This window comes from Syzygium oleosum, unplaced genomic scaffold, assembly GCF_021117445.2.
Source record: "Syzygium oleosum isolate NSW1041296 unplaced genomic scaffold, Sole_v2.1 Sole_v2.18, whole genome shotgun sequence".
NCBI classification, from domain to species: Eukaryota; Viridiplantae; Streptophyta; class Magnoliopsida; order Myrtales; family Myrtaceae; genus Syzygium; species Syzygium oleosum.
This window is the reverse complement of record NW_026607502.1, coordinates 5,815,843-5,823,305: the sequence shown is the minus strand read 5'-3', so window position 1 is coordinate 5,823,305 and position 7,463 is coordinate 5,815,843. Positions and strand designations below refer to the sequence as shown.

The window sequence follows — 7,463 nt, the reverse complement described above, 5'->3', positions numbered from 1 at the left end:
GGTATAAGAATCGATGGTTGATTGGTGGGCCCCCAATCTGTTCCGGTGTTTGGTGAATATCTTAATAAAGAAATCTAATGATCGACGCTTGTTTCGGGTGGAAATTGTCATATCACGGTTGGTCTGGCGAGAAGTGACCATGGACAGTTGGTTTGGTGAAGCGAGATAGAGACTATGGGTGATGCAATCTCAAGTTAGCAGTTGATGATGGTTGTTGTACATAGTTGCGGGTGCATTGCAATGACTTGGAGATTCGAATTGGGATAAGCTGATGTAGAAGAATACATAAATTAATGGGGAGCAAACCTAGTACTGAGCTCACACGTGAGGGGGAGATTGTTGAGATATACGTATGGGTTGTGTTAGAGAATCCCACATCGAATAATTGATGTGGTGTTGAGCAGTTAATATATCCGAGTTGGTTCATAACTCATAGACTTAAGCTTTTGAGTGAAAGTGGGTTCAATTGGATATGTTGACGACTTTGAACTTGAGCTTTCTCTTGACAATCTCCCTAGGTGAAGGTATCAGGCTTTTGCTGCGCATTCCCAACAATAACATAATAGACATTGGAGCAAAACAAACAACTTATTTGGACCAAGGAACAACCATCCGGTTGGACTCGTCAAATGTCAATGGTACTACTAAATAACTTATGTTAATCCCGTGTCGAGTTGATGTTAAGTCTTATATAATCATTTTGAAATCTTCGGCACGGATTCGCAGTAAAGGAGACCGCGACTTTTTACAGGTCAAAAAAACGAGAGAAGATGCCAAGCTATGTCCGGTTCAAACTTGATCGAAATGCGTTAAAGATAGGTCCGAGTCAAACCCATTCAGATTCGTTTTTAACTGGTCTTGATTTCTTACAATTCGTTTTTTAACTCCTTCATAAAATTAGAATGACCCATTTGAAATCTAGCTCATCAAATATGAATATAAGTAAAAAAATGGGTCAATGAACCCATTTCGCCACTTCGAACGGAGATTACTATCTATAAGGGCAATCAATTGTAGGATGAATAATGTTGGAGGTTTGAAGATTAATTGATTGATATAATCTGCGAATTGATGTGGCACAATACTTAATACATTCTCGAAAATGGCAAATCGTTGAAATACCGGCTTTTGCACATATGACAGCACTCTTGAAGGATGTCCACAAGTCACACGTATAGGTACATTTTGGAGTAATTACCGCTTTCCACTCCGGAGATTGTATCCCAATCAAATCATAAATTCATTTTCATTTTTGCGCAAAAGTTTTTTTCCTTTTGAATCGGATCCTGGATTTTTCTGTAAGAGCATTCGGGCATTCAATATGTTAAAAGGCGCACATGATTGTACGGATAGGATGAAAGTTATTCTATCTAGCATTTGAAGATACATTTGGATTGGGATAAGTCCGCATAAACTTTAGATGACTTGTCCAGACTTTAGGGGAAGAATAATTTTGTCGCAGATACAAAAACATCCGGCTTGTCGCAATCCCGATGGTCGTCCTTGATAGGCCACACAATGTGATGGTGATCGCTTGCACAAGTTGAGATCCATCTAGATCTTGATCAACTCACCCCGTCTTTCTATCTCGATGGTTGTAGGCGACCACTATGACAGGTGCCACCGTTGCCGCGGTTGTTGCATCAGTCAACAACCACCGTGGTAGTGATACTAGTTGCAGGGCAGGCTGCCGCGGTAGAAGTGGTCGTGCACCCACCACCTCCAGCTCAATTTTTCTGCTTTTAACTTTCTTCAAGTATTTTATTAACTTTTCAAGTTTTTTTTATTGTAATGACTATGATCGTTGTGACATCGGATATTTTTGTCAATAAAAAGATGTGATACAACAAATCGCCGCAGTTTTATCTTCTTCTTTTTTTTTTTATATCATAATCCCTTGTGTTGGCGATCAAACGCAACTATAGTTTGACAAAAATGAATTAGCATGAATTGCAACTTTAGAAACTATGACGCGTTCTGCATTAACTCCAATACAAACTGCGTAGGGCTTAGGGAATTGACTATTAAGAGCACACAAGTAGCATCCCTTCCAATTATTGTACACTCACAATTGCTGACTTATGAAAAAAAAAACATAAACTATTATTTGTTCCATCACCTCACAAGTAAAATGAAAAAAAAAAGTAACAAATAGAAAAACTTCAACTTGAAGGCTAAGAAGCTTCCATCTCAAGAGCTCCTTTGCTTTTCCTATTGAATCATTTGTTTCATTAATCAATATCCGCTAAAATAATTGCGATCCACTCCTTTTCATTGTATGAACCTCATCGGCAGATGCGGACTCATTCTTTAAGATGGACATTTTCCAACTAGGTGATTTTTACCAGCAAAATATTTAGAAGAAAAGAATTTTTTAACTGCTGTTTGGACATAAGTTAGGTAATTTTTGTCAAACTGCGATTAACTGTCGTATTGAACATATAGATGGGATGTTTGGTATGAACTATGGTTTTCAATTCTTGGCTTTTTTCTTTCACTGTTTGAGTTAAATCAATTTTCGAGCACGTTACTTTATCTTCACCGAAAGAAAAAAAATGAATTCTTATTTCCCATGTTAAATTTTCAAATATTATTTTAAATTCTAAAAATATCATATGCCAATTTATACGTCAATGTTTGTATGTTTCATGGGTTTTGCATTAAGATAAAATTGAAATGCATGGACCGCAATATTTGAAAAGAAAATGTAAAAAATTATAAAGTAAAGCTACTCCAAACACACCAAAAACAAGTATAGCATCTAAAGTCAATTAAACATTTTTCATATTTTTTCAAGAATATCAATGGTTGGGCTCACTTGCTCCAGAACTTTGGATGGCCCCTGCCCATTAGAAATAAGTAACTTCCAAGGCATTGGTAAGCCACAAAAATAAATGTAGTCATATTATTAAAATAGTTGGTAATATTAGAAGTATAGAGAAATGTTGGTACTTCCCAAAATCGAGTAAGATAAAAAGTTGGTATGTGGCTAAAAATAGTTGATTTCTTAATGCGATAAATGTTGGTATTTCAACTCAGATTAAGGTTGGTAATTTCCAACAAAAGTCGTTAACTTCGATACCATTGGTAATTGACAAAGATAATTGTTTGTAGAGTATTAAAAAAGTCGACGAAAGTGTTGGTACTTATGAAAACCTGTTGGTAAGTAACTAGTGCGTGACCCGGGTCATGGAGTTGTCGATCAATTTTTAAGACCAACACTATTTGCTTGTTTCGCAACAAACTCAGCGATGTACCAATATGGAATTGGATTTCGAATTTTTGTCAAACAATATATCATGCCCAAGTGAAAGGCAATGAACTCTGTCTTGGTGAAAGGTTATGCACCTTTCTTATACCCAAAAAAGGCATAGCAGCGCGAAAACGCCACCGAATTAATCTTATTGTATGGCGAAATTTGTTGCAAAATCAAAGAGAGATTAGAGAAAATAAAAATAAAAAGCAGATGAAATAATCGGTGAAAAAAAGATGGCGAAATTTGTTGGGAGGATTATTTATGGTATAATGAAAAGTCGACGTTGGATCTACTTATTTTAGTACAAATATCATATTCATCATGAATCAATGTAAACGTTAATCTGTCCTTGTCACATGTGACATTGGCTCGTTGGTACGAGGACGGTTGTGACTCGCGAGCTCTCGTGAAGTGAGAAAAGAAAAAGTCGTATTTAACGGTGATTTTGAAGAGGGCCAATCTAGTTTTGTCCGAGTATCTTCCTGATTCTAATCAAACGAGAGTACACACATTAATACACTCCGACAAATTGAATCACTCGTCGATGGAGAGTTTCTAACCATATCAATAGATGTCACTTAAGTAGCCAGCATGTGAGTAAATTTTGCCACCCATAATCAATGATATACAATATGATGCAATCACTAATCAACGATTCGAGGAGGCTAAATTCACACCAATCACAAACTATGACACTAATGTAGTAGTGTCATTTTTCCAATACCATGGGCATATACATTACCAATACTTAATCAAAGGGAGGCCATTTATAAATGACCAATACAAGACATTATAACATAACAAACCGGGGCATATTATAAACATTATTATTATTATTATTAGTCATCACCATCTTATATTTGATATCATCAGAGGAATTAATCAGTTGTACCCTCCTCGTCCGGTGGTATTATAGCCATCGTGGAGTAGCCTACGTCCTGCACATGAGACAATGAGTCAAGAAAAACGATTATTTATTTATTTATTTAGTTTATTAAATAGGGTAATGCGAAAATTATATTCATAAGAGTTGGCCAAAACTCTATATGTAGTAGCCTTCCCATGCGAAAATTTTATGAAAATTATATTCATAAAATAATGTCATATCCGATCGCATAGAGAATCAGAGGGAAGACAAGACGTATAGGATGTAATTTCAATATTTAAAAGTCTTTAAAGAGGAGAAACTTTTTGAACTGCATCTTTTTCAAAAATTGTTACCACATGGGAAAAAATTGGTTAACTGACAAGTAAAAGGAACTGCACATGTACTGCATCATTTCAAAAAGATTTAGGATTGCATTTTTCGTAATTAAAAGGGTTAATCCCACAAAAAATCCTAAATATAAATTTATCTCAATTTAATTTTTGGGTTAATATCCCGAAAAATCCCAAACTGGTACATCTGCGACAATTTTACCCCAAACTAACTTTTTTACCACAAAAAACCTAAAATGGTTCACCTGTAATAAATTTACCCCAAAATAATTTTTTGACCACCAAAAACCCCAAATTGGTACACTTATGACAAATTTATTATATGTTAAATTGGATTAATACCACGAGAAACCACAAATTGGTAAACCTGTGACAAACGGAGGGGTAAAATCCCAAACTGGTAAATCCATTAACTGTCACGTGTCATCCAACTCAGCAATTTGATGGTAAAATTTAACAGAAACTAACAGAGGGTAAATTTATCAGGGATGTATCGGTTTAGGATTTTTGGCGGTCAAAAAATTAGTTTGGAGTAAATTTGTCACAAGTGTACCATTTTGTGAGTTTTCATGGTATTAACCATTAATTTTTTAATCACCAAAAACCTCAAATTGATACACTTATGATAAATTTACCCTCCCTTAGTTTCCGTTAAATTGAATTAATATCACGAAAAATCATAAACTGGTACACCTATGACAAACATAGGGTAAAATCCCAAACCAGTACACCTGTTAACTGCCACATGTCATTTAACTCAGCAATTTGACAGTAAAATTTAACGGAAACTAATGTAGGGTAAATTTATCACAAGTGTACTAGTTTGGGGTTTTTGGTGGTCCAAAAATTAGTTTGTTGTAAATTTATCACAAGTTTACTGATTTAAGATTTTTTGTGGTATTAACCATAATCAAAATGTTCAAAACTTTATGGTACTCCTATAAGATATTTTGAATTACGAAAATGATCCTCGACATATGTCTATTAAGTGGTCTGGCAAAACCGAAATATGTACGAATGTCAATCTTGGCTATACGATTCGCATCTTACACAAACTCGATGTGTATTAAACTAAGGACACATATATGCATATAGAAATATAAATTATTCAGGACACAGACCGAGTTGAAGCTCTGGGACTGCCTCGGCTACAGCAGCAAAGGCCAACTCAGTGGACATGAGCAAGAAAAACACCACAAAGATTGCCATCACCACCACATTGATGGTCTTCGAGAGTTCAAGATCTGCCATTGTATCTGGAGACAGATGAAGTGGCTTTGTGAACAGATGCTTGCTTTAGGGTAAAGTGTTAGGGGTGGAGAGATCTTGTTCTAGGATCAAGTATTTATAGAGAACGGCATGGTTGGGCTTGGTTTGACTCATTCCCTTTCATACTTAGGGTTTGGTGGAGCAGAGGGATGGATTATATTGACTTCTATGGAACACAATGATGCCGGTCTATTTGTGGAGTTGGATATTTTTACAAGTCGTAGTTTTCTTGCTTTGTCATTTTTTGTTTATGAGGAAAAAAAATCATTTTAAGCATATAATCGTAAGCTCATCAAATACCCTTCTAATTATTAACTGGGACGCTAGCCAATATTCCAGTAGACGGTCCAAACATTTTATTTTTGCATCTGATGACGTGGGAAGTCATGTGTCGTGCGTGTAATTCATGCACATCTCTGCTCCTTAAGTTTTATATCATCACTTTGAAATCTTCAGCACGGATTCGCAATAAAGGAGACAACAACTTGTTGCGGGTCCAACAAAATGGGAGAACAGGCCAAGCTATTCCCGGTTCAAACTTGAACAAAACGCTTTAAAGATGGGTCCGAGTCAAACCCATTTATATTCATTTTTAGTTTTTTCTTTGTTTCTTATAACTCATTTAAACTCGTTCGTAGAATTAGAGTGATCCATTTTAAACATAGTCCAATAAATATAAGTGAAAAAATGGGTTAATGGACCCATTTCGCCACTTCGAACGAAGATTAATATTTGCGAGGGCAATCAACTGCAGGATGAATAATGATGAAATACCAGCTTTTACACATTTGGTAGTACTCTTAGGATGCCCACAAGTCACACGTAAAAGTACATTTTGGAGTAATTACCCTTTTCACTCTGGAGATTTTATCCCAATTAAGGATATATTTATTTCGTAAAAAATAAATAATTTGAAAAATATTTTCTAAAAAATAATCGCTTGAATCATGTTATAAATATAAACGAACGAAAATGTTTTTTCATCCTTCACAAAAAAGTTAGGACATAGTTTGTTATCTATAATTAAATATTTTTTATTAACTAACTATTTTAAGTGATACAAGTGATCAATTTTAAGAAAATATTTTACAAATCATTCATTTTTCACGGGAAAAATTCTAAATAAGGGTCTAAAGTGGCTATGTCAATCTCAAAAAAGAGCCTGACTTCACTGGAGTCAAGGGCATTTTCATCTTTTAATTTTTTTGATTATTTTTCTTTTCTAATTTTTTCTTTCCATAACAAAACAAATTCATGAAGGAAAAAAAAGGAAAAAAAAATTGAACACTCAAGCTCCGCCTGTGGCCGCCGCCCATTGCCGATGGGCCGGCAGCAATGGCCGGCACCTCAACGAAGGGCCGGAGACCCTCACCGTAACTTGGAGAGGACGGCGACCCTCTCCCAGATCTGGGCGAGGGTCGCTGGTCCTTGCACAGGTCTAACGTCCATTGCTTGTATTTTTTTTTTAAAAAAAAAACTTTGATTTTTTTAATTTTTAATCTAATTTAACTAAAATTCATGTTAAAATTATTTTTGACGAAAATGCCCTTGATCGGCCGGAAAATTTGGCCGGCCAGCATGGTTAGGCCCTTATTTAAAACTGTTATAGCCACTTCAGACACTTACTTGGGATTTTCCCTTTTTCGCAAAGCAAACGGAGGCCAAACCATAAACTCATTTTTAGTTTTTCTTTTGATTCTTTTAACGCAAAGTTTTTCTT

At 35.5% G+C, this 7,463-nt stretch overlaps 1 long non-coding RNA gene across 1 annotated transcript; it reads right to left on the bottom strand.

Annotated features, from left to right (window-relative positions):
- Window positions 1-3,889: 3,889 nt before the first annotated feature.
- Window positions 3,890-5,931, bottom strand: LOC115687282 (uncharacterized). Its single transcript, XR_004006438.2, has 2 exons — window positions 5,596-5,931; window positions 3,890-4,194 (listed from the first exon to the last, which is right to left on the bottom strand). It is a non-coding gene; the product is annotated as an uncharacterized LOC115687282 (long non-coding RNA).
- Between the last annotated feature and the right edge of the window lie 1,532 nt (window positions 5,932-7,463).